Below are 26988 nucleotides of genomic sequence, written 5' to 3' on the forward strand. Positions count from 1 at the left end.
CTCGAACCCACGAACTGTGAGATCATCACCTGAGCAGAAGTCAGAGGCTTAACTGACTGAGCCACCCAGGTGCCCCTATTTAGCATTTTAAAAAATATTTATTCATTTTTGAGAGAGAATGGGGGTGGGGCAGAGAGAGAGAACCCCAGGCAGGCTCTGCGCTTTCAGTAAGGAGCCTGACATGGGGCTCGAACCCACAAACCATGAGATCACGACCTGAGCTGAAATCAAGAGTTTGATGCCTAACCAGCTGAGCCACCCACGTGCCCCTATGTAGCATCTTTTTTTTTTTTAATTTTTTTTAATGTTTATTTTTGAGACAGGGGGAGACAGGGTGCGAGTGGGGGAGGAGCAGAGAGAGAGGGAGACACAGAATCCGAAACAGGCTCCAGGCTCCGAGTTGTCAGCACAGAGCCCGATGCGGGGCTTGAACCCACTAACTGAGATCATGACCTGAGCCAAAGTAGGATGCCCAACCAACTGAGCCACCCAGGCGCCCCCTTATGTAACATCTTAATAATAATTCTGTAGAATAATTTTGTGGAAATGTGACAAGACAAAAGAAAATGACTCTGAGCTCCTAGTGGTGGCAAATTGCAAGAAAGCAAATAAATCGGGAAACTAAGGAAGATAAAGGCTAGTTAATAAAGTTTGTTATGTAGATTCCTCTGGCATCATCTCCAGGCTGATAAGGGCCTAGGGTTGTCTCTGGGGGTTAATTTCTCTCCTCTCTGGTAGAGATGGGAAGGAGGGGAGCACCTTTACAAACTGATGCCTTGCTTTTTGGCAAATGGGGGGAAAGCAGAGAGCTTTTCGTGTATCTCTTTGTTCTCAGTGGTGCTCAGCTCAAGATAATCCTTATGCCAAGTGGCACATTTTAGGGCACGTCCTACACTTCACTGTGCTTAATGCCAGTCATCTTCACTAGTGTGGGATCCTCTTCTAAGGGAGACTTCTACCTCTGAGGGCCAAACTTAACCGTCCTCATCTGAACCCATGAACCCTCCTGTACCAGTCACAACTGACAGAACCAGGTGGACATCGAGCCAAGTGCAGGCCAGAGGCAATGGTATGGGCCAGTGGGAGAGGACAGCTGGGTCAAACTGAGAAGCCATGAGAGCAGGAAGCAGTTACCTGAGGGAGGTAAAGGTGAGAAGATGCAGAGAGAGAAGTGATGAGGGAGAAAACACAGTGGGAGACAGAGAGCCTGGAGATTTGAGTTTCAAACCTTTTCAGCCTCTTGACCTTGAGGAATTTACTTAACTCCTTCAAACCTCACTGTTCTCACCTGTAAATGGAGATAATCACACTTAGCTCATAGGCTTTGGGGGAGGATTAGAGATAGTGTGTATAGAGGGTATATGACAGAATAGGACCTCACCAAATGGTAGCTATTACTAAGCATAAAAGTATCTTTTAGAAAGGAAATAAATACAGTAGCATCTCCTAAAATCATCACTTATAATAAAGAATAAACTATATGGAGGAAGTAAAGAGTTTATACAACACAATAGCTAGATTTTAAGTTCTTAAAACATAGCCTGTTTTAATGACATGTTTATAGTCGGTACTTAGCACAGTGCCTGACAAATCTTAAGTGTTCAGTGAATGCGTATTGCCTTTAGCAAATAGCTTCAAAGCAAGATTTTTCTTGGACTCCAGTACCACTCAGGTACCCAGTTGACTGAGCATTTTTACTGATTTAATCACCCTGCCATGACTTGCCTCATGTAACTCACTGAGCCCCTTGCATGAGGAATCACTGCTACAATTCGTTTCACTCTGAGAGGCTGGGGTTTATTAGGTCATGTTTTTTCCTTCAGTCTATTCCCCATTCCTTTTCATTCTCATTTGCTCTGTAGTTTCTACCATGTTTCACAAGCTACAAACAAAAGACCTTTCATAAAAGTAACTTCCTACTGTAACTTCTCCCCCCGAAATCTGCTGAGAAGACAAAAAACAATCACAAAAGAGATGAAAACACAAGCCAGGCTAGTTCCCCAAATCTTTAATAGGATACTAATATTGATATTAGGTGAAAAGTTTCCCCAAGGTCCTGGAAGTAACCCTTCACTCAAGGAAGGATGAGCCAGGGAGGGAGAGGGAACATTTCCATATCAAAGAGCGTGAGGTATGTAAACACCTGTCGTTTTTGTCTTCTCAGAGCCACAACACTCGCTACTCCAGGGAGTGGGTCTTCCCAGAGCCCATAGGATTCCCATGGGAATGATGATGGGGGTAGGCATTCCATCCAATCACAACTCCCCAGCCATGTTAACGCAATGAGATTGGGCACTGACCCAAGCAAATCCAATCTTATTTATTTCAAGGGATTTGATATATGAAATATTGGGAAAGAGAGGGAGTCTCTCATTTTTATACCGTGAATTATATGGTTAAACATATGATTGGTACTACCAGGAGTCATATTTTCTACACGTAGAATGCATTTATTTGTATCAGAAGAGAATTCGGTCACATAGGGGAACAGAGAAAAAAAAAAAAGGCAGAGACAAACATAACCTGAGAGGAAAAGTGGGAAATATAATCTTGATGACATCATTTAAACACCTGAATGCAGCTGTGACTAAACCCTTTGTTTGGGAGAGTGGATCCTAAGAGTAGAAAATGAGTGCTAACGTCCCCACCTCCACCCACTTCTGGCTCCAGTCTTGGTAAGCTGGTAAAAATGTCTTATTAAAGAAAGAGGGAAGTTACTGTGCACAAATACAAGGAAGGAGGGGAGGAGGAGCAGAAGTGGAAAAAGAATAATGAGGGAAGAAGATGATCCAGTCCTGTGATAGGAACCCTTCCTTACAGCTTTTCAAATTTTAACCAGATTCAAGGAAAGGTCATTAAATATCAATGTCAGTCCATTTCTGGGAGAAAATTTTTTTTTTAATTTTTTTAAAAAGGGTATGTAGTTTTGTATGCTCATAGTTTTGTATCTATGACATAGGGAGAAAGAGAGATACAGGATTTAGTTGATATTGTGAAGTCTTTGATCTTTTATAGGTCCTGAAGTTGACTGGGGACTAAACCAGTTATTTAGATCTTCAAAGGGCCAAGAGGCCTTAGCTAACATCTGAATTATAGATATGAAAAGAAAGAGGAAGATTCAAGACACACATAATAAGTGTTCCTAGGGAAGAGAGCCAATATATATATATATATATTCACAGTTGATAAAATATATATATATATATATATATATATTCAGAGTTGATAAAAGAAGATTCTCCTGAAAGAAGAAATCTAAATCTTCAGGTTAAAACAAGACATCAAGGAGTGGCTGAGTGGCTCAGTCAGTTGAGTGTCGGACTTCAGCTCAAGTCATGATCTCATGGTTCATGAGTTCGAGCCCCACATTGGGCTCACTGCTGTCAATGCAGAGCCCGCTTTGGATCTTCTGTCTTTCTCTCTCTGCCTCTCTCCTGCTTGCCCACATGTGCGCACGTGTGCGCCCTCTCTCTCAAAAATAAACAAGCATTAAAAAAGAATACATCAAGAAAACAGTGATAAGATCAAAAAGTGATCAAGGTCAAGACATATCCTGACGAATTTCAAGTATGAAAAACGTGTTACAAGCATCCAGGAAAGACTTGTCACCTTTAAAGAAAAATAATATATATCAGGCAAGCCTTGGATGTCTATCCACAGAGACACTAGAAACAAGGTAATGGAGCAGTGTTGCAAAGAAAAAAATATGATACAGAATTCTTAGCCTAGCCAGGATATCTTCCAAATGTAAACCCTTGAGAAACACAATCTTAAATATGTAAGAGCTTTGTAAATTTTAGTATTAATAAAATGTTTCTGAAAAATCTACTTAAAAATAACCCTGCTATCTGAGAGAATAATCAAACTTAGAATTTATAAGTTAAGAAGCTACAATGGAGATAGATTAGCAATAAATACTGTAGTCTACTAAACAGAATTAAATAGTTTAAAACTGTGGTACCCATTGCTCCTGAATATTGTGATTATGGCTTCTGAAAGAAATATGTTTTTATTATTTTATTTTATTATTTTTAAAAATATTTATTTAAGTAATCTCTACACCAATGTGGGGCTCAAATTCATGACCTCGAGATCAAGAGTCGCACACTCTTCTGACGGAATTAGTCAGGTGCCCCTGTTTTTATTATTTTACACAATGAAAATATAAGAATAATTTGGCAATAATAGATGGAGATAAAAAAAAATCCCAGAATATGCCAACTAAAAGCAAAACATTTGTAGCTGGTTCACGGTGATAGACTAAACAGACATGTTCCCCTTCCTCCCCAGGATCCTCTGAGAAGGTGGAAAAGAAGCCGAAAGACAATTCAATGGCAAGAGTGCTGGAAAGTGGAGAAAGAGCATAGACCACAAAGTTGGAAGTATTCATGGAAGACAGAAGAGTTTGCAGGGACAAAAAAAAGTAAGTAATACCACAACCCCAAATATCAGAAGTAAGAGAGATTTTTCCCTGGGGAAGCATCTGGAGAGGCTCTACGCTCAGAGACAAGAGATCTAGCACAGTGGGGACACCTGGGTGGCCCAGTCAATTAAGCAACTGCCTTCTGCTCAGGTCACAATCTCATGGTTCATGGGTTTGAGCCCCGCATTGGGGACTGTGCTGACAGTGCAGAGCCTGCTTCAGATCTTCTGTCTCCCTCTCTCTCTGCCCCAACCCTGTTCTCTCTCTCTCTCCCCAAAATAAATAAACATTAAAAAAAAAATTAAAGGGGCGCCTGGGTGACTAGGTTGAGCGTCAGACTTTGGCTCAGGTCGTGATCTCAAGCTCCTGGGTTCAGGGCCCGTGTCGGACTCTGTGCTGACAGCTCAGAGCCTGGAACTTGCTTCAGATTCTGTGTCTCCCTCTCTCTCTGCCCCTCCTCTGCTTGCACTCTGTCTCTCTCTCTTTCAAATATAAAATAAACATTAAAAAATTTGTTTTAATTAAAAAAACATCCAGCACACTTGGAGAGGGGGTGACATCAGGCCAGGTCTAGCCTTTGAGGGGACTGGCAGCTTCTATTTCCTTTCCTCTTGGAGCTCTTGGAACCCAGCTACCTCTCCGAACCCAGAAACCGCTCTGTAAAAAGCACAGGCCACGTGGGAAGGCCACCTGAAGGTGCTACAGTCAACAGATCCAGCTAAACTTCCAGCTCCCAGCAAGCGCCCGAGAGTGAGCCATCTGAATGACACAGCCCTCGGGAAAGCTCAGAGGAATCCGAGTCAGCTCACCTCTCACAGAGCAGAAGCCTGACCCAGCAGAGCCCAGTCAACCCACAGAATCACTGGAAATTGTACAACCGTATGTAAGTGTTGAAAATACTGATAATGAAAGAGAATACTATAATGAATACATATTGAGAGCTGAAAAGGGAAGGAGACTTAAAAGATATGGAAGGAATCAAGACAGCAATATACTTTAAAGTGTTAATTATAACCACCAGAAAAACAAACCCAGAAAATCTTAAGTTATTTCTGGAAAGTGGGACTACGGGTAGGAAAAATTCAGAAAGTAGTTTATATTTTTTATTATACACTCTTCTTTGTTTTTCTTTGTTTTTCTTTTGCCATGTAAGTCTACTTCCTTATGATTATTATTTTTTAATTTTTTAAATGTCTTTATTTTATTTTTGAGAGAGACAGAGCACTAGTCGGGGAGTGGCAGAGAGAGAGAGAGGGGGTGACACAGAATCTGAAGCAGGCTCCAGGCTCTGAGCTGTCTGTCTGCACAGAGCCTGACACGGGGCTCGAACTCACAGACTGTGGGATCATGACCTGAGCTGAAGTTGGATGCTTAACTCACTGAGCCACGCAGGTGCCCCTACTTCCTTATTATTTTTAAGAAACCTAGTTAGAAAGTTATATTTAATGCATACAAATAAAGGAAAGAAATAGAACAAAATAGTTTCTTCCTTTTAAAAATTTTATCAATTTATATTATTATATATAATAAATATAAATAAGTATAATATAAAAATATTTTAAAAATCAATTTATATGTATAAAGACTGATTAGGTGAAAATACAAAACCCAACCACCTGTACACTGAAAATAAAAGATGTCAGAAAGACTAAAAATGAAAGAAGGAACAAAAGTGTAGTCAGCCAGTTCAAGAAAAAGAAAGTAATGGCGAGATGTTTAATTTAAGGCAAAAAGAAATACGTAACACAAAGAGGTTCACTTAGTAATAATTAAAGATATTTATGCACAATTAATAAGTAAACATCATGGAACTTTATACAACACATAAAGCATCAAAATATATGAAGCACAAACTTCAAGAGGTAGAATAAGAAGCAACAAAAATATAAAAACTGAACAATTAACACCCTTTTCTCAGATAGTATTAAGAAAAACTAAGAGAGGATAAAATAACGACTAAAAGGTTAAATAGGTATGTGTTAAAGACTACGAGGGGCACCTGGGTGGCTTAGTCAGTTAAGCGTCTGACTCTTGGTTTCAGCTCAGGTCACAGTCTCATGGTTTGTGACATCAAGAGCCCCGTGTCGAGATCTGCACTGACACTCTGTGGCCTACTTGGGATTCTCTCTCTCTCTCTCTCTCTCTCTCTCTCTCTCTCTCTCTCTCTCTCTCTCTCTCTCTCTCTCTCTCTTTCCATCCCTCCCCGACTCATGCACGCACACGCGCTCTCTCTCAAAATATATAAACATTTAAAAAAAAGATTATGAAAAAATAGAAGAAACTTTTCTTGCTCTTAACAAGAGTTTAGGGAAAGGGGCAAGGAGATGATAAACTTTGCATTTATACATCTTTAGTATATTGTCATACTTCATATAGCAAACATTTATACATTATTGTTGAAATATGAAAAACATCAAATAGAGAAAATTTAGAACAGTTTATAAACCTGGGTACATTTTCAAACACATTTTCTTTGAAAACATTAAGAAATTATTACTGTGGTTTACTGTAAATATTACACAAAGAACACCTCAAAAATATCCCCAAAGAAGAGAGTATGGCCTGCCTTTTTCTTCTGACAGCAATATAATTTAAAAAAACGTAATAAAAAAGATAATTAGCAATAAAAGTGACTGGGCAAAGCAAAGCTCAACAGATTGGAAATTTTATGATGATCAGTAGAAAAGAATAAAATAGTAGTAATAATAATGATAATAATGGAAATAGTAATAATAGAGATCAAAACACATGAGGCAAAATATACCAAGAGGAAACTTCATGACCTCCAATGCCTTCATTCCTTATCAAGGAAAAGGAAGAATTTTTCAACAAGTAAACAACTAAAAAAGTTGTTTAAAGAATGACAAGAATATTCCAAAGAAAGAATAGCAACGAAGCAAATGAACTAGAAAACGTGTTACATAACTAACCAGTTCTTAGAACACAAGAACTAAACAAAACCTACCCCAGGAAGTGTAATAAATGTACTTAGGCCATCATGGGAAAAATTGGGGAAAGCATAAATACACAGAAAACAAGGAAGGAGGAAAATCCAGACCGGCCCCACCATTCCACCTGCTAGTCTGTAACTCATGGTAAGGACTCCATTTCTTCAGGTGCTTCATTTGTGAGAGTTACAGTTCAGGAGACTCTGGAATTAACCCTTATAGATGAAAATGGTGAGCAGTGAGTGGAGAGTAAAACAATAGCCATATTGATATGAAGTCCTAGGGGCAGGATGTTTCTGTGGTAGTGCTTAAGATTAAGAGACACACAGTAGTTAGTAAACTAAGAAAACCTGACTTCCAGCAATAGGTTTTGTTATGGAGAAAGACGAAATCCTCATCTGATTGGCTGTCCATCAACCAGACGCTCAGGCACCATTTGAAATGGTGGATGAAGCTACAATTGATGTGATCAGCAGTATACAAGAGGCATCTGCTCAAAGTCAAACAGAAAACTGTGCTACTTCTTTATTCTGGAGTATGATGTCATTATCGTATTCTTATGTTGGGAAAATATGATTTAATTCAGCCACATCTTCGTAGGTTTTCCTGAACATCACTTTTATTTCTCTATAGGAGATAAATTACCTGGTATATGTGCATAAACAAAGTGCATTTCTTTTGGTTTTCTTTCATTAAGTTCAATGGTCACAGTAGTAAAAATCAACAAGAAAAAGAATCCATTCTAAGAAAATGCTACTTTTTCCCATAAGTAGTGTGCTCATTCAACTTTTTATAATTTCATTAGGGTTAACAACAACAACATTTATATGCCTTTCTTCACAAAATAAAAATCAATGTTTTCTTTGTATCATTATTAAAACTAAGGTTGGGGCGCCTGGGTGGCACAGTCGGTTGGGCGTCCGACTTCAGCCAGGTCACGATCTTGCGGTCCATGAGTTCGAGCCCCGCGTCAGGCTCTGGGCTGATGGCTCAGAGCCTGGAGCCTGTTTCCGATTCTGTGTCTCCCTCTCTCTCTGCCCCTTCCCTGTTCATGCTCTGTCTCTCTCTGTCCCAAAAATAAATAAACGTTGAAAAAAAATAATAATAAATAAATAAAAAAATAAAACTAAGGTTTAATTCATAATCTTCTGTGTGTGTATATAGGTCTATGAAAGAAAAAAGCATGTAAGGGAAATTGATTCTAGAATCTGGATAGTCGTTCCTACATATTATGGATCTTCATGTTCAAATACATTTCTAGTTTAAATTCCAAGTATTTTGGTTATTTAGAATTTAGAATTTTGGGGCACCTGCCCAGCTCAGTCGATAGAGCATGCAACTCTTGATCTTACGGTTATGAGTTCAAGCCTCATGTTGGGTGTAAAGATTACTTAAAAATAAAATCTAAAAAAAAAAATTATTTAAAATTTCATTAGTAATTTTATGTTAGAGTATTGGGCTCTGAAAATGTGCTCTATATATTTTCCACTCTTAAATTTTCTCAATAGTTTCTTTCTTGCCTGATAATAAATTTCACTAACACTGGAAAGGTATCCATGTGAAAGGTATAACATTCAATATGCAGCTATTGGGGTGCCCAGGTGGCTCAGTCTGTTAAGCGTCCAACTTCAGCTCAGGTCATGATCTCACTGTTTGTGGGTTTGAGCCCTGCATTGGGCTCTGTGCTGACAGCTCAGAGCCTGGAGCTGCTTCGGATTCTGTGTCTCTCTCTCTCTCTCCCTGCCCCTCCCCAACTTGCACTCTGTTTTTCTCTCAAAAATAAATGGACATTAAAAAAAAATTTTTTTTTAATTTTTTTTTTTAGTGTTTATTTTTGAGACAGAGAGAGACAGCATGAACAGGGGAGGGTCAGAGAGAGAGGGAGACACAGAATCTGAAACAGGCTCCGGGCTCCGAGCTGTCAGCACAGAGCCCGATGCGGGGCTCGAACCCACGGACCGCGAGATCATGACCTGGGCTGAAGTTGGACGCTCAACCGACTGAGCCACCCAGGCGCCCCCCCAAAAAAATTTTTTTAATGCAGCTATTAAGGTACTTTGTTCATTTTATTATCGTAGCCTCCATAATCTACCTTATTTGTTTCCTGTGTGATTTATGAAAGACTGAAAAACATATTTTAAAATATCCTATATGTCAATATTATATCTATTAATTTCTGTTTTGGTTATTATATATTTTGACACAATCTTATTCACAGTTCAAAGGAATATGAAGTATAACCTTTATTAACATATTTGACAGTGGCTTCCTTTCAGAAGTAGAACTGGGTCCATGGCCAGAGCAAATGCAGAACTACACTTTTAACTTTATAATATTCTGTATTATCTCTGCTTCCCAACCCTGTCCATGTTGTTTCTATTTTTCAAAGATAAAGAAATAAGCAAAATATAAAATAAAGTAAAATAAAACAGTCATTTGTATCTTAATGCTTTATGCTTTTACCTCTACGCTGCATGATATTGGTATGATATTTCTTGCTTTATGTATTTATTCTTTGCATAGGATTGCCTGATAAATATTTGGCCATCTTACAGTTTATATCAGAAACTATAGGATCATCCAATGTTACAAAATTTGTTACTGTAGGGACCCCTGGGTGGCTCAGTCTGTTGAGAGTCTGACGTTGGCTCAGGCCATGATCTCGCAGTTGGTGAGTTCGAGCCCCACATCAGGCTTGCTGCTCTCAGCACTTAGTTGGTTCGGATCTTCTGTCCTCCTCTCTTTCTGTCCACCCCCTGCTCATATTCTCTCTCGCAAAAATAAATAAAACATTAAAAACAAATTTTTAAAAAAGGAAAGAAAATTTGTTACTATAACATTATATTGTTAAGCAAGGAGGCCGTCGGATTGAAGTGGCTCTCAAGCCCTGTGGCCTGCACAAGCAAACCAAAACCTAATCCTGGAAGTACTTAAAGGTACAAAATTGAAACCTAAGGACAGCCAATCACAGCCAAGTAGGCTTTCCGATATAACCAATCAATGATTTCCTTTCTTTGCCTTTGCACTGTATGTAAGTCTTTCCCTGAGCTTCCTGATGGAGCGTCCCTAAATACTTCTTGTTTGGCACTGACAGATTTGAATTGATTTTTGCTCAAATGAACTCTTAAATTTTTTTATATACCTCAAGTCATCTTTTAACAATATTAATAAGTCCAATAAGTCTTTTATATTTATTTATTTTTGAGAGACACAGAGTGTGAGTGGGGGAGGGGGCAGAGAGAGAGACAGAGACAGAGACAGAATCTGAAGCAGGATCGAGACTCCGAGCTGTCAGCACAGAGAGCGACCTGGGACTCAAATCCACAAACTGCGAGATCATGACCTGAGCTGAAGTGGGACATTTAATAGACTGAGCCTCCCAGATGCCCCTAATGTTTATTTATTTCTGAGAGAGAGAGTGAGCCAGGGAGGGGCAGAGAGAGAGGGAGACAGAGGAACTGAAGCAGGCTCAGCACTGACAGCAGAGAGCCCAATGCAGGGTCTGAACCCACGAACTGTGAGATCATGACCTGTGCCCAAGTCGAATGCTTAACTGACTGGGCCACCCAGGCACCCCTATTCTTTATTTTTTTAAGAACGACCCCTATAGTTCTAAAAGAACCTTTTTTTTTTTTTTTTTTTTTTTTTTTTTCAGTAGGCTCCATACCCAATGTGGGGCTTGAACTCACAATATTCAGGTCAGCGGTTGCATGCTGTACCCACGGAGCCAGCAAGGCACTCCTCCAATACATCTTTTAAAAAGCAGTATATGCTAGAGGGCATTCAATACAATTCAGAAAACTAGGAAAAGAAAGACACTGTCTTAATCGTGTTACCTTTACTCTTTTCTGTCACTTAATTTTAGGGTGTCCCTAGAAATACTATAGAGTTGGAGATGGATGCTGTCTTCTGATTCAGTCTGGGAATCTTTATCTTTTCATAGGAAGTTTAACCTATTTATACTCATTGGCATAACTAATATGGCGATCTTTCTGGTTATTTTCAGGCAATTCAAACAAATCTGCATTTCTGTAAATGACAAAGCCAAAAGAGATATGGAGCCCTCCTTAACTCTCCAACTCTATTCAAGATAAAAGGTATAGACTTTTGCATTTCTTAAACAATGGGTTCCCTTACCTTTACTACTCTAATAATCCAGGGGGTTGTTACTTAAATATTTTTATATCATGTGTCTTTTCCTTCAATAGCTCCATGAATACAGGTACAAAAATTCTTCATAAAATATTAGCAAAGAGAATTCAACACTTAAGAAAAGGATAATATATCATCACAAAGATATGCAAGAGTGGCCTAGCAGTCAAAAAATGAATCAGTGTAACTCACTGTATTAACAACAATGCAAAGAGGAAAAATACTGTATGAACATTTCAAAAAATGCAAAAAAGGGCACATGTTTGATCTTGTATTACAGTCCCACTAACACCTGAAGCTCTGTTTTTTGTTTGTTTTTAGTCTATTTTCTCTCTGCTGTTCAGTTGGGTAATGTCTTTTTTTTTTTTTATGTTTATTTTTGAGAGAGAGAGAGAGAGAGAGAGCACAAGCAGGGGAGGGGCAGAGACAGAGGGGGACAAGAGGATCCAAAGCTGGCTCCACACTGACAGCAGATGAAGGGCTCAAACTTGTGAACTGTGAGATCATGATCTGAGCTAAAGTCAGCCACTTAACCATCTGAGCCACCCAGGCCCCCCCAGTTGGGTGATTTCTTTTGTTCTATCTTCAAGTTCACTGAGTGTTCAGCTCATCTCCATCCCGCTATTGAGCCCTTCTGTGAGGTTTTTTTTTCATTTTGGTTATTGTATATTTCAGCATTCCCTGGCTAAAATAACAATACAGGAAGGAAAAGATTGTAACCCGCAAGGACTAAAGGTATAGGATGGGAGGCAGACAAAAGATATCCAGGAATGTTCACAATGGGGAAAACTTATAAAGGAGTTTTACTACCTTAGCAAAAAAGCTGGGTCCGCTCCCAGTTTTTGGCACAGCAAGATGTCAAGGAGAAGTAAGATGATTCTGTCTAGAGAAACTGAGAGGATCAGGACTCATACACACCAGGTAAGGTCCTATAGAATACGGGTATCATAAGCAGAGCCGGGGAAATGTACACCTTTTATCTTGGGAAGTGATCCCAGTGGTGGGAGGCACTGAAAAGAGTGAAATAGGGTGACGATTGCATTTTCACTGTTCTGGGAAATTGGAGTTTAATCTTGCTGGAACGTCTTTGAGGAGCCATACATAATTCACCTCAGAATTGTTCACTGGAAGGATAGAAGAAGAGAATATTCATCAATAAGCTCCCCACCCCAATGTCCAAGGTTCTCCTGTGGCATGCTACATCTCTGTACTTCCAACTTGCATGGGTTTCCCAATGGCCAGGCAGCAACTCGCTGGTGGCTGCAGATATTGAAGCACTTATGAGCAAAAATCATGATGTATTCATAATCCTGAAGATGCCTCTGGCCTTAAAATTCCATGACCCCAGTTATATCTTCCCACTGACCATCCAACCACACCAAATGGTAACCCAGGTCAAATGTTTGCACTTTAAAACAGTTTCCTTAGGAAATCTAAAACACAGAACTTACAATGATTCCTTTTCCAATGTATTTTTACCAAAAGAATAATCTCTGGGAAGAAAATCTAATGGTGTTACTTTTCTATTTCATGTAGTCAAAAATACCTAGAGTTTGAAGTACTAGAAAATAAGTTATGAGTCTGAATATAGACTCTTACCAGACTGGGTAACAGCAAAGACAATTTAAGCAAAAACACAAATAAATGAAACATATGGTAAGGACCCTTTTAATGCAATTTCCCCAAAACTTTTTATGTTGAATACTTTTAAACTTACAGAAAAGTTAGAAGAATATTTCTGTGTGTGTGTGTGTGTGTGTGTGTGTGTGTGTGTTTGTGTGTGTTTAAGTAATTTCTACACCCAGTGTGGGGCTCAAACTTAATGCCATCAGTCAAGATCAAGAATCTGAGTGCTGTACGGCCTGTGCCAGCCAGGCACCTGTCCAAAACCTGCAGGGATAGCTCAAAGATCTCCCTGGTACCCATTCCCTTGATTCACGAATGCCTAACATTTGGCCACTACTGCTTCCTCTCTCTTTCTCTTTCTCCGTCTGTCTCTCTGGATCATTTCTCTGAATCATTTGAAAGTAACTCGCAGACATCACTGCACTATATTCCTAACCACTTCATCCCTAACTCCTAAGAAAAAGGACCTTTTCCTGCATATACCATGATCATATACAAGAAGTTTAACATTGGTATAATATTATCTAATAATCATTTACGATGAAAATATTCAAAATAACAGCAGTAGAGGAAGAGAAAATATCTTCTTCTACCCATCTTAGGTTCCCCAGCTGGGACCCAGTAAATTAGACTGGCCAAAGACAGATCAACAAAAGAACAAAGAGAAATTTGTTAACATGTATGCTGCTCGTGTCTGCATGGAAGCACCTACCATGAGTAGTCCAGAAGGGTGATTAAAACTCAGGCTCATGTACCATCTTAGGCTAAAAAAGGAAAAGTGGCTTTGGCTTTTGGGCAGGGAAGGCAAGTTGTGAGAAGGTTACCTTAAACTATGGTAAACTAGGGTTGTTTAGTAAGGTTTGTGATGCAGATTTAGGTCAGCACTTTCTCCTTGGATAAGAATTGGAAGAGACTTCCTCTTCCTGCTATGGGAAGGGAGAGGCATCTTTACAAATGGAAATTTCCATTTCTTTTACAGAAGGAAAACTTGTGCCTCATTTTTCAAGCTTTTCCTGCCTCTGCTATTAGCTCAAAGGATCCACCCCAATATATGCCTCTGTTGGCCTCTATTGTGACAGAGTCACAGCCAAAAATCATATTTCCCCAATTGTTCCAAAAACACTTTTTTTTAAATTTTTTTTTAAACATTTTTATTTATTTTTGAGACAGGGAGAGACAGAGCATGAACAGGGGAGGGTCAGAGAGAGGGAGACACAGAATCCGAAACAGGCTCCAGGCTCTGAGCCGGCAGCACAGAGCCCGACGTGGGCCTTGAACTCACGGACTGTGAGATCATGACCTGAGCCCAAGTCGGCCACTTAACCGACTGAGCCACCCAGGCGCCCCCAGAAACACTCTTTATAGATTTTTTTTTTCCTCTTTTTAATCCATGACCCAATCTAACATCATGTACTGCTTTTAATGGTCATGTAGCTTTTGTTTCCCTTAATCTTAGTCTACTGCCTTTTCCCCTCCTTTTTTTTTTTTTTTTAATTTTTTTTTTCAACTTTTTAAAATTTATTTTTGGGACAGAGAGAAAGAGAGAGAGAGCATGAACGGGGGAGGGGCAGAGAGAGAGGGAGACACAGAATGGGAAGCAGGCTCCAGGCTCTGAGCCATCAGCCCAGACCCTGACGCGGGGCTTGAACTCACAGACCGCGAGATCGTGACCTGGCTGAAGTCGGACGCTTAACCGACTGCGCCCCCCAGGCGCCCCCCCTCCTTTTTTTTTTAAGTTTATTTGTTTATTTTGAGAGAGAGCCTACATGGTACACACACAAGTGGGGGAGGGGCAGAAAGCGAGAGGGAGAGAGAGAATCCAAAGTAAGATACAACATGTAGAGTTCAGGCCTATTGTTTTATACGATGCGTCAGAATTAAACTAAGATTAATCACTTCAACTGAAGTGTTGGGTGTTCAGCATCTTTTAGTGGACTCCTATGTTTTTTTGACTTGTTCCCATGCACCTTTATTTGTTTTTTAAGTTTATTTATTTGTGTTGACAGAGAGCACACAAGCATGAGCAGGGGAGGGGTAGAGGGGGAAGGGGGGAGAACCCCAAGTAGGCTCCTCATTGTCAGCTCCGAGCCCATAGCTGGAAGTAGGGCTTGATCCCACTAACCAGGAGATGGTGACCTGAGCCGAAATCAAGAGTTGGTCACTTAGCCAACTGAGCCACCCGGCGACCCTACACGCACTTAAGTGTTTAAAAAACACTTTCTTGGGGCGCCTGGGTGGCGCAGTCGGTTAAGCGTCCGACTTCAGCCAGGTCACGCTCTCGCGGTCCGTGAGTTCGAGCCCCGCGTCGGGCTCTGGGCTGATGGCTCAGAGCCTGGAGCCTGTTTCCGATTCTGTGTCTCCCTCTCTCTCTGCCCCTCCCCCGTTCATGCTCTGTCTCTCTCTGTCCCAAAAATGAATAAACATTGAAAAAAAATTTTTAAAAAACACTTTCTTAATTGCTGCACCAATAAGATGACAGTGATCCAGGCCCACCTTTTGCTTTTCCTACTCCAAACCTGAAGTCAACCAGGGAATCCATCCTTTTCAGAGGGAATAGATTTTGGATTACTGTGTTTTAACGTATGGCATTTGTATGCTGCAAAAAAAAAAAAAAAAAAGTAGTGCTGGATAGGCTGGAGAACTGTGATGATTTATGTCATGATCTACTTTCTCCAGCAGGTGTCAATTACATTATAGTTGCTAATTATGGAAATAATCTCTAACAATTGGTTTTAAAAAAGATTAGCGTCAGCCCTGTTAAATTAATTAAACAAGGAGGCCATTAGGCTGAGGTGGCTTTAATGCCTTAGTGGCCTACTTAAGCAAACAAAACTAACACCTGAAATACCTAAGGTTAAGACATCAAAAACTTAAAGACAACCAATCACAAACAGCCAACTAGGCTTTAAGCTGTAGCCAATCAAATAATTTCCTTACTTTGCTTCTGTCTTTATAAAAGTCTTGTCCCAGCTCCTGTGGGTGAAAAACTCCTAAGAACTCCCAGTTTGGCACTGTCTGATTCAAATCCGTTTTTGCTCAAATAAACTTAAAATTTTTAATATGCTTCAGTTTATCTCTTAACAGCCTTAACGTCGCCTGTGTAACTTTGACAAAATACTTGCTCACGGGTTTGATATAGATTATTCAAAGTTATGAGATTCAGAGGACATATTTAAAAAACAGTTTGTATTCTGGGGTGCTTGAGTGGCTCAGTTGGCTAAGTGTCCAACTTTGGTGCAGGCCATGATCTCAAGATTTGTGAGTTCAAGTCCCGCATTGGACTCTGCTGTCAGCACACAGCCTGCTTTGGATCCTCTATCTCCCTCTTTCTGCCTTCTTCCCTTTCCCTCTCAAAAATGAATAAACGTTAAAAAAAACTTTTTTTTTAACGTTTATTCATTTTTGAGAGACGGAGACAGAGCATGAGTGGGGTAGGGGCTGAGAGCGAGGGAGATACAGAATCTGAGGTAGGCTACAGGCTCTGAGCTGTCAGCACAGAGCCCGATGTGGGGCTGGAACTCATGGACTGTGAGACCATGACCTGAGCTGAAGTCGGAGGCTTAACTGAGCCACCCAGGTGCCCCTCAAAAATAAATAAACATTTAAAAAAATTTTTTGAAAATAATTTGTATTCCAAATGAATGATCTTATTTTATGATCTTGAAATTTTCTTCTAAGTCAATGTTACATGATTTTGCAGTGAATGGTAGTGACCCCTACTGGGATTGGTCATGTAATCATTCACTTAATTGAATGATTCATTGACTATGACACTTAGGACAATTATTTCTGCTACATTATGATATTGTCTGTGTAATGCAGTGACTGAGCTGTACCTAATGCATGAGAAATCCCTAAGTGCTGAGTCATGAGAGCAACTGTACAAACTCTTGTTTATACATGATTTTAGTAGTCTGAATATTTAAGTAGTTAACAATAATGTTTCAGACATTTGCCCATTTACCCAGTTTACTTTTGTCTTTCTTGGGGAAGGGGGATGGGAAGCTATTGATTTCTTACTGCATGGAGGAATTAGGAGAACACTCTAATGACACCATTGCTGGATACACATATGGCATCTTTTCAGTCTGAAAACTTTTTAAGTTTTTTAGAAGATTTGTCTCTGTTAGAGATACTGATGAATCTAAGATCCCCCTCTTTTAAAATCCACTTACACTTGAAAAGGGTATGTTTTTGTTTGTTTTACGTAAAATAAACATAAAATTTATGATGTTAACCACTTTTAGTTGTGCAGTTCGGTGGCATTAAGGGCATTCACACTGTGGTGCAAAGAAGAAGGTGTGGCTTGAAGTGGTGGTCTTTGCTTGTTCGGATTCTGTCAGTCACAGGGGGAAGACTGCTAGAACATACTTTATTATGGTTTATATACAGCAAAGACAGGAGTCCAGGTACATAGCATCCCATCCTAATTGGTAGGTACTACTTTAATGTGAACAAATACTACGTATAAAATAAGGAAACTTTTTTAAAATTTATTTATTTTTAACGTTTATTTATTTTTGGGACAGAGAGAGACAGAGCATGAACGGGGGAGGGGCAGAGAGAGAGGGAGACACAGAATCGGAAACAGGCTCCAGGCTCCGAGCCATCAGCCCAGAGCCTGACTCGGGGCTCGAACTCACGGACCACGAGATCGTGACCTGGCTGAAGTCGGACGCTTAACCGACTGCGCCACCCAGGCGCCCCTGTGCTTTTTTTTTTTTAACATTTGTTTATTTTTGAGTGCGAGTGGGGGAGGGGCAGAGAGACAGGGAGACACAGAATCGGAAGCAGGCTCCAGGCTCTGAGCTGTCAGCACAGAGCCCGATGTGGGGCTCAGACTCAAGAACTGTGAGATCATGACCTGAGCTGCAGTCAGACACTTAACCAGCTGAGCTACCCAGGCACCCCAACTTTTGTACTTAATTATATGTCAAGCACTGTTTCAACCAAGAAGCACTTCATTTCTATTAAGTTACTTAATCATCATAACAACCCTATGAAGTAGACACTTGTGTATCAGAGAAGCTGTGTGGTGAGAACATTGCTACTGGAACCAGAATTCATAACCTGGGCTTCAATTCTGGTCTGCTATTTATTTACTTGCTATGTGGTCCTGGGAGAGTTCCTTCACCTCTCTGTGCCTTAGTTTCATTTTTAGAAAAATGGGGACTGTGCCAATCATAGTACCTACCTTACAGGATTGTTGGGAAGATTAAATAAATCTCTATTTATAAAACACTTGAAAACGTGAACCGGATCTGTCTGATTTCAAAGCTCTTAACCACTCCACTATGCACTATGCTGTTCTACTCGCTCAGTGCACAAATATTTACTGAAAGCAATGCTAGGCACCATGCTAGGTGCTAGGAAAGCCCCAAATCTTTCCCATCCTAAAACTTACAATAGGAAAACTTGTTCAGCCTCAACATACTCAAAAAATAAAAACGAAAACTGTTCACTGCTAAAAGCCAGTATCGACATGAGTTTACTGAGGTAATATTCTCATGTACAATAAAGGAATATGAACTTAGCACAGTTATTTTAGCAAAAAATCCAGACAATGGTATTTAAAGTCATAAAAATATTTGCGTTATTTATTCCATGAACCTCAAAGAAAAAATCCAAAATGTAAAACCATATTTACAAAGGTGTTTGTTATAGTATCATTTATTAAAGGAAAAGAAAAAAAACCCAGAGAGTTTATCAACAGGGAAATTTAAAAAAAAATTTTTTTTTTACGATTATTTATTTTTGAGAGACAGAGCACTAGTGGGGGAGGGGCAGAGAGAGAGAGTGGGGGAGACACAGAATCCAAAGCAGGGTCCAGGCTCTGAGCTGTCAGCACAGAGCCCAATGCAGGGCTTGAACTCACAAACCATGAGATCACGACCTGAGCCAAAGTCAGATGCCTAACCAATTGAGCCACCCAGGCGCCTCCAACAGGGAAATTTTAAATAAATTATAATGCAGCCACTTATAGCGGTGTCATGCAGTATAAGAAAATTCAACAGAATAATTGTGGCAGGCAGAATAGTGATTCCCCAAAGACATCCATATCCTATCCCCAGAATCTCTGACTATGATAGGTTACACATGACAAGAGGGAATGAAGGTGGCTAATCAGATGACTTTAAAATCGGGAGATTGTTTCAGATTATCCAGATGAGCCTAATGGAATCACGTGAGTTCTTAAAAATGGAAGAGGGGGGCAGAAGGGTCAGTGTCAGAGATATGTTGTGAGAAATATTTGATCCGTGTAGCTGGCTTTGAAAATGGAAAAAGGGGCCATCAACCAAGGAATGTGCCCAAGGAATGTGGGCAGCCTCTAGAAGCTAGAAAAGGCAAGGAATTAGATTGTCCCCTAGAGCTTCCAAAAAGGAATGTAGCCCTGCCAACCTTTTGATTTTAGCCCAGTGAGACCCATTTTGGACTTCAGACCTCCAGAACTGTAAGATAATACATTTGTGTTTTTTTTAAGCTACAAAATTTGTGACAATTTGTTACAATAGCAGTGAGAAATTAATATAAAAATCTTGGGTGAGAAGGCGTCTAAAGTTTGCTCTGTGCTCCTAGGCTGCACCCCAACTGCCTTTTCAAAGGCAGTGCCATCATCCTTGATCTAAGCCATGAGCTTTAACAGAGGCTTGGAAGAGGGGAGATGGGGGGTGGAGGTATGGTGGGCTCCTGGCCTCCAACTGAATTTTCTGATAAACCCTCCAGTTCCCTTCCTTTAAGATAACTATCCTTAATTTGACAGATCATTTGGCTTTTCAAATTCTGGCAGGCTTCAGACAACCAAATATACAATTTTGGATTTCCTCCTGGAAACAAAAAGGACATCTGTAAGGAAAGCTATATGATTTCTTCCCCCTTTCTTTTCAGATGGCCCTCCTTCAGTTAACTCTGTCTTACCGTAGCCCCTTTCCAAAGGCTAAAGATGTATCTAACAGCTGGAATTTTTCCTACCGATGTCACAAATGCTGCAGTCCCAGTATACAAAAATCCCGATTTAACCAATAGTTCTCCTACTGTGAGCCAGGGATGCCCAACTTCCCAGCAGAGACCAGTGGCACCCCCCAGCCTACCCCCAAACCCACCCAATTCCATATGTAAGATCTGTTGCCTGACACACTCTATTCCCTAATGCCAAATTCTGTATAGATTAGGATTCAACTAAAAACGTACATTAACATACAGGGGCGCCTGGTGGGCCCAGTTGGAAGGACATGAGACTCTTGACCTTGGGGTCGTGAGTTCCACCCCCACGTTGGGTGTAGAAATTACTTAAATAAAAACTTAAAAAAATAGAAATAAAAATTAAAACATATATTCAAACTATCTTTAAAAAAACAAAAAGAACCTATCTTAAAGGACTTTGATAATAATAGAGGTGACATTACAAATCAGTATGAGGAAGGTTCCTTCAATAGGATATTGATTTTTAATAAATAGCATTTCTAATAAATCCTGCCAAAACAACTGATTAGCCACATGGAAATTTTAAAAACCAAAAGTAAGGCCTTACCTCATAAGCATATACAAAAAGTGAATTCCAGGTGAACTAAAAACCTAAATGTAAAAAGAAACATATTTATTTATTTATTTATTTATTTATTTATTTATTTATTTATTTTAAGATTTTGTTTTTGGGGCGCCTGGGTGGCTCAGTTGGTTAAGTGTCCGACTTTGGCTCGGGTCATGATCTCATGGTTCGTGGGTTTGAGCCCTGTGCTGGGCTCTGTGCTGATAGCTCAGAGCCTGGACCCTACTTTGGATTCTGTGTCTCCCTTTCTCTCTCTGCTCCTCCCCAACTCACACTGTCTCTCTCTCTCAAAAATAAATAAACATTAAAAAGAAAAAAAAAAGATTTTATTTTTAAATGATCTCTATACCCAATGTGGGGCTGGAACTCACAACACCAAGATTAAGAGTCACATGCTGTACCACTGAGCCAGCCAGGCATCACAAAAAGAAAAACTGAAAAATTTTTGAACTTAAAAATAGAGAAGAATTTCTTACTTAAGATATAAAAAATCATAAACTTTCAGAAAAGAGTGATACATTTAATTACATTAAAAATCTTCATTCCAGGGGCGCCTGGGTGGCTCAGTCGGTTAAGCATCCGACTTCAGCTCAGGTCATGATCTCATGGTCCATGAGTTCGATCCCTGCATTGGGCTGTGGGCTGATGGCTCAGAGCCTGGAGCCTGCTTCGGATTCTGTGTCTCCCTCTCTCTCTGTCCCTCCCCCCGTTCATGCTCTGTCTCTCTCTGTCTCAAAAATAAATAAACGTTAAAAAAATTAAAAAAATAAAATAAAATAAAATCTTTATTCTGTTCAACAAAAAGATATATATATATCTTTTATTATTTATTAATTAATTAATTTATTGAGCAGCAGGCAGAAGTTTTTTAGAGTATTTACAGAGAGAGGACATTCAAAAGTGAATGCCCCTTATTTTTTCAAAACTTTTTAAAAGTTTATTTATTTTGAGACAGAGAGAGGGAGGGAGGGTTAGAGATGGAGAGAGAGAATCCTAAGCAGACTCTGCACTGTCAGTGTGGAGCCGGATGCAGGGCTTGAATCAACGCACTGGGAGATCATGACCTGAGACGAAATCAAGAATCAGACACTTAACCAACTGAGCCAACCAGGCACCCCTAAAAATAAATATTTTAAAAGTAAAAAAATTAAATGAGTCACACATGAGATAAGATCAATTCAATATATTTAGCTAACAAAGAATCAGTACACAGAATACATTGAGAAACAAATCTCAGAAATTAACCAGAAAAAGACAAATAATGCAACAGAAAATTGAACAAAAGCCATCAATGAAGAATTCGCAGATGGGAATGGACGGTGGCCAGCTGGGGACGCAGCTGCCCCAGTGCAATGGCTGATGAGCTAACTGAAGAACAGATTACTGATGTCAAGAAGCCTTCTCCCAATTTGACAAAGATGATCACGGCACCATCGCAACAAAGGAACAGTCAAGAGGTCACTGAGTCAGAACCCAGCAGAAGCTGAATTGCAGGATGTGATCAACAAAGCAGACGTTGACAATAATGGCACCATTGACTTCCCAGAATTTTTGACTGCGATGGCTAGGAAAATGAAAGACACAGACAGTAAAGAAGGAATCGTGAGGCATTCTGAGTCTGACAAGGATGGCACTGGTTACCTCAATGTGCAGAACTACATTTTGTCATGACACACTGGGGAGAAAAACTAACAGATGAAGAAGTAGATGAAATGATCAAGAAGCACCTACTGATGGAGGTGGATAAGCCGACTATGAAGAATTCATACAGATGATGACTGCAGAATGAAGACCTACTTTGAACCTTTTTCTAAGATTTCATTTTTAAAATTTTTTTTTTTTAACGTTTATTTATTTTTGAGACAGAGAGAGACAGAGCATGAACAGGGGAGGGTCAGAGAGAGAGGGAGACACAGAATCTGAAACGGGCTCCAGGCTCTGAGCTGTCAGCACAGAGCCCGACGCGGGGCTCGAACTCACGGACCGTGAGATCATGACCTGAGCCGAAGTGGGACGTTTAACCGACTGAGCCACCCAGGCGCCCCTAAGATTTCATTTTTAAGAAATCTCTATACCCAACGTGGGGCTCGAACTTATAACCCTGAGATCGAGAGTCACATGCCTTACCAACTGAGCCAGCGAGGCACCCCCTACTTTCCATTTTTCCCCCTTTCTAGAAGAATCAAATAGAATCTTTTACTTAGATCTTGCAAAAAAAAAAAATTTTACTCATTCTATTTCTATATACCAAACTGCACGTCAAAAGTACCTTCTGTTCCACACACAAAACCTGCATATATTGGTTGGTGGTTTTGTTCCCTAGAGATTGAGCTACACATCAGTTTCACAGTATAAATACTTGTACTACCTTAATGATAAGGAAGCACTTAGTGGACTCCTTGCAGTTCCATTGGCCAAGGACTGACACACTGTTCGGGCTGCCCAGTTTTTCATGCATGTAGCTTGACAATTGAGCCCAGTCAGGCATTTGTGTTAAAAAATGAAAAAAAAAAAAAATTCAAGACCTATTTAAATAGGATCTAGTTCAATTTGTTACTATAAATTGTCATAGCTGGGGGCACCTGGGTGGCTCAGTTGATTAAGCGTCAGACTCTTGGGGTTGGCTCAGTTTATGATCTCACGGTTCGTGGGTTCTAGCCCTGTATCGGGTTCTGTGCTGACAGCGTGGAGCCTGCTTGGGATTCTCTCTCTCCCTCTCTCTCTGCCCCTCCCCTGCTTTCTCTCTCTCTCTCTCTCAAAATAAATAAACATTAAAAAAAATTATAAATTGTCATAGCTCGTTACCTGCAAAAAACCCACTTATTTATAAATAGTTTCCCTCAGGACGTTGTGCAGAAAAATGGGTGCAGGATAAACTGTGTAGACAGAGTAGGATGGTTCTCTGGCCCTTCTGTGTGCCCTGACTCATGGTGACAGTGACACACCCTGGTGGCACGCTGTATGTGTTGGGTTTAGCATTGTCTGAATTATACTAGAGTGAAATGGGTGTCAGGTTATCACCGTTCACAAAAATTTTTAAAAAGAAACCTTTACCAAAGGAGCATCTTCTGACCCTTTATTTTTTTTAATCCTTTCTTTCCTTTTTTTTTTTCCTGAGGTGGGGGCAAGTGAGTGAGGGGCAGAGAGAGAGAATCCCATGCAGGCTCTGCACTGCCAGCGTGGAGGTGTGGATCTCAAAGTGGGGCATGAGGTCACTCGAAGTGGGGCTCGACCTCACTCAGTGCAGGGTGTGAACTCACGATGAACTCTGAAATCATGACCTAAGGGAAAGTCAGATGCTTAACAGACTGACCCACCCAGGTGCCCCTGACTCTGTTTTTTAAAACCTTCTGAACCATGACTGGGAGCCAGCAGAGAAGGCTGGGGGTTGTGGACATCAGCACAACCATCAACATTGCTGTTTAAGAAATTACAATTTACATCCATTCCAAATTGCAAATTCTAGTCTCCCCCTTCGATCCCCCTGCAATAAAAGGACTATTAACTTCAAACAAACAAAAGAATTCACAGATGAGGGAACCCACATGCCTGATAAACATGAAAAGATTCTCACCCTCATGATAATCAGAGAAATGCAAATTTGAAACACAAAATCCCTGGGCACCTGGATGGCTCCGTTGGTTAAGCCTCCAACTTCGGCTCAGGTCATGATCTCACAGTTCGTGAGTTCGAGCCCCATGTAGGGCTCTGTGCTGATAATCTGGAGCCTGCTTCAGATTCTGTGTCTCCCTCTCTCTGCCATTCCCCACCCCCCCACCCCCCGCCACTCACAATCTGTCTCTCTCTTAAAAATAAATAAACATTTGAAAAGATTATTAGAATTAAAAAATCCACAAGATCCTAGTTTATGCTCATGAATTAGCAAAAGTTTTGGTTCTGACAATACCAAGTGTTGGTGAGGGTATGGAGCCGCTAGAACTCTCATCGACCCTCGATGGGGGTCCAGCTTTTTTAAGACCAGAGTTTGGTAGGAGGGGGCTGGGTTGAGGATGGGCATCACCTATGGCAGGAACAGTGATTCTTAACTTAGCTCAGGCTGGTTTCCCTCAGCAGAGTGACATGAATGATGGCAGAAACTGAGGTTTTGTGCTTCCATTTTAAAGTCAAATGGTAGGAAATAGTACCAAGAACAGTAATGAGACCGACTGTCTGTAAATGTAAAGGCGAGCTCTGCTTGGCCCTGCTTCAGTCACAGGCTTTCTTTAGGTATGTTCCCCAGGACACGGGGCTACTGTTATCAGCTCAGGCAGAGTCATGTACCTGCTTCTGTGTTGTTTTTTAAAAAATGTTTATTCATTTATTTTGAGAGAGAGAGACACGTGCATGCATGTGCAGAGGAGGGCAGAGAGAGAGGGAGAGAAGGAATCCCAAGCAGGCTCTGCACTGTCAGCACAGAGCCCAATGCAGGACTCAATCCCATGAATCGTGAGATCATGACCTGAGTCATAATCAGGAGTAAAACACTTAACCAACTGAACCACCCAGGTACCCCTTTACCTGCTCCTTTGACCAGACAGGGCTGGGGCCTTATGTGTGACAGTTACATCCGTACCATCCAGAATCAGGGAGAGGTAGGCTCCCAGAAGGAAAGGAAGGTTTGGGGCAAATTCAAACTCAAATTCAAAACACAGATGTTCATTATAGCATCAAACTAAACATTCTGTTTTGTGATCTTTCTTCCTTTACCCACAATTACTAATATCACATAAACATTTCTCAGGAAGGGATTTATTTTTAATTTTTTTTTTTTAAACTGAGCTTGTCAAGAAGGAAAAAGTTTTCCTCTACCCTCTTAGCTTCAGGTACTAGAGGCCTGTGAAGTAAACCAAGAAAAAAAAAAAAAAAGGCAGGTTAACGGGGAAAAGACACGCATTTTAATTAATATTCACATGCTTGGGAGTTCACAGAAAAGCAGTGAAACTCCAAGAACTGGTTAGACTGGGGATTTATATTCCCTTTTAAGGAAGGAAAGAGGCTTTAGGTTGCAAGGGATGATAAATCATGGGAAAGTGACCAGCAAATATATGGGACAAATAATGGAAGATACTGGTTATTTTTAGTAAGGTGTGTTTATGCAAACTCCTCTCAGTGCCAGCCCCTCATCTACAGTGATAAGAGTCACTCTTTCTGGTGAAAGGGAGGGGAGACACCTTCACAATGGGAAATTTATGCCCTGCTTTTAAGCAAATAAGAAGAGGGCAAGAAACCTTCATGCATCTGTTGATTCTCAGCTGCCTTTAGCTAAAAATAATCCTTATGCCAAAGTGACATATTTTGGGGTGGCATATTCTGATCCCCATCAAGGTACAATTTACAGACAGTAATATTCACCGTTTCTGGTATTTAGTTCTAAGAGTTTTGACAAACAAATTCGCTGGTAACCCAACACCACAACCAAGATAGAGAAAGTTTCACCACACCCCTCCCCCCACCCATGTCACTTTAGTGACATGACCCAAATCTCAAAGAATCAGCAGATCCAGCCTCATGGTCCCCCTTTATAGGCGGGATACCCTGACTGGAGCACCTCCCCACTCCTGGGGTCACCTGGGTGTGGGGACTGAAGGGCCCTCAGAATGATCACGCCCAGTGAAAAGAGAGGGTTCCTTCAAACGCAGGAATACTGTACAGAGGAAAGTTATAGCTTCCGTGACAGTCTCCAAGCAAACAGACTTTATGTAAGTAAACTCATGTGAACTGGAGCAGGGCCCTTCTAATCTCTGGGCCAGATTTTCTCACTGGCAAAAGAATGATCAGAAGTCTACACTCGCTTTAAGGGGTATGTCTCTAACATGCATAAATCCTTAAATCTGACAGCCTTTGTGAACTCAGCCTCAGCGAAGCCTCCATGCCTGTGTCTTCCTCCCAAAATGCCCACCGTTCCTTCATTGAGGAGTTATAATTAGAAGAATAAATAATTTTTATGTTGATCATTTGGGGGCCAGATATGATAAGGAGGCATCCTAAAAGGTGAATTTTATGATCAATATCTGGTGTCCAACACAGCCCACTGCCGAGGACCTGTAGCTTGGGAATCACGTACCCCGCACAGCAGGCAGGCGGAAGGAGCCCGGGGTAACATCTGAGCTGGAGGAGGCGCACCTCTCGATCGAGGCCGCCCGGGCACATAGCACCCTCCCCGCAGCTTCATGGTGGCCCTGAGCCCAGGCTGCACTCCCCCCACCCCAGAAGATGCAGTGATTCAGGAGTTCTATGCCTGGCACCCAGCGTTCTGAGGTGTTGGGCAGTGAGTCTTTACCGCGTGCAGACCG

General features: G+C 40.7%; 1 long non-coding RNA gene and 1 pseudogene across 2 annotated transcripts in view; both read left to right on the forward strand.

Moving 5' to 3' along the window:
• Positions 1–26988, forward strand: part of LOC125149162 (uncharacterized) — a 135695-nt gene that overhangs the window by 40078 nt on the left and 68629 nt on the right. For both annotated transcript variants that reach the window (XR_007145826.1, XR_007145825.1), the window contains exons 3-4: positions 4291–4423; positions 11378–11468. This is a non-coding gene — a long non-coding RNA (uncharacterized LOC125149162). The remainder of the gene's footprint in view (positions 1–4290; positions 4424–11377; positions 11469–26988) is intronic.
• On the forward strand, positions 22048–22484 carry LOC125149161 (calmodulin-1-like; annotated as a pseudogene).

This window comes from Prionailurus viverrinus, chromosome D3 (assembly GCF_022837055.1).
Source record: "Prionailurus viverrinus isolate Anna chromosome D3, UM_Priviv_1.0, whole genome shotgun sequence".
Lineage (NCBI taxonomy): Eukaryota > Metazoa > Chordata > Mammalia > Carnivora > Felidae > Prionailurus > Prionailurus viverrinus.